The 1,084-nt window shown below is 62.8% G+C and overlaps 1 protein-coding gene across 1 annotated transcript in view; it reads right to left on the bottom strand.

Annotated features, from left to right (window-relative positions):
• Positions 1-1,084, bottom strand: part of GRN (granulin) — a 7,889-nt gene that overhangs the window by 1,783 nt on the left and 5,022 nt on the right. The window lies entirely within an intron of this gene.

Raw genomic sequence — 1,084 nt, 5'->3', positions numbered from 1 at the left:
TGCTGTCCCTGTCCCACCGCTGTGCCAGCCCACTGCCATCCCACCACCATCCCCTCCCACTGTCATCCTGTCCCATCAGTCCCATCCCACCGCAATCCCACACAGCCATCATCTTATCCCACTGCTGTCATCCCCATCCCACCCTCCCACCACCCTGTCCTGTCTGTCACTGTCCCATCCTACTGCCACGCCATCCCACCACCCTCCCCACACCAACATCCTGCCACCATCGTGCCTTGTCACTGTCCTCTCCCACCCCCGGTCCCAGCCCACCACCATCCTCTCCTGCCACCATCGTGTCCCATCACTGTCCCACCCCATCACAATCCCATTCAGCCACCATCTCATCCCACCTCCGCTGTCCCTTTTTGTCACCAGCCCTCCCACCCCTCTCATTCCTCCCTGCCCGTCCCATGCCCAGCCCCACCCAGTGTCTTGCCACGGGAGGGGCCAGAAGGACCACCCCCAGGCCACCCGTGTCCCCATCTGCTTGGGACCCCCCACCTGTGCCACCAGACTCTGCCACGAGGGATCCTGCTGTCCCTGTCCCCTCTGTGTCCCCCCCAACATCCCCCATCCACCTCCCTGTCTTTTGGGGGTGGGAACTGCATGCTCCATGTTCCCCCAACCCTGAGCCATGTCCCCGCTTGTGTCCCTGCAGGACAGGGGGGGCTGGCACTGCCCCCCGAGCCAGCGGTGCCTCCAAGCTGCCGTAGGACCTGGGGGGCCCCTGTCCCCCCACCCTCATCCCCCTTTGGATTTTAATTGTGTTTCTAAACGTTTTCTACGTGGTGAGGAGGAAGAGGGGTCATTGGGGCCAGGCTGGCAGAGGGGGGGCCATGGGGACCCCCCCAGGTGCCAGGCTGGGCAGGGAGTTGCTGCCTGCACGTCCTGCCTGCTCCTTAGAGGCATTAATATATTAAACACACAAAATCCCCCCCAAACCTCCGCCTCTTGCCTCAGTGTTCCCCTCGCCAGGAGCCATGGATGGAATTTCTCCTAGAAACCGTTTATTGGGGCAGTGGCACTCGGTGGGTGGGGGTGGTGCTGGTGGTGCCCCCAGTGACATCCCAGCAGGTCCCAG

Source organism: Corvus brachyrhynchos, unplaced genomic scaffold, assembly GCF_000691975.1.
Source record: "Corvus brachyrhynchos isolate BGI_N302 unplaced genomic scaffold, ASM69197v1 scaffold479, whole genome shotgun sequence".
NCBI lineage: Eukaryota > Metazoa > Chordata > Aves > Passeriformes > Corvidae > Corvus > Corvus brachyrhynchos.
This window is presented reverse-complemented; position numbering and strand designations above follow the sequence as displayed.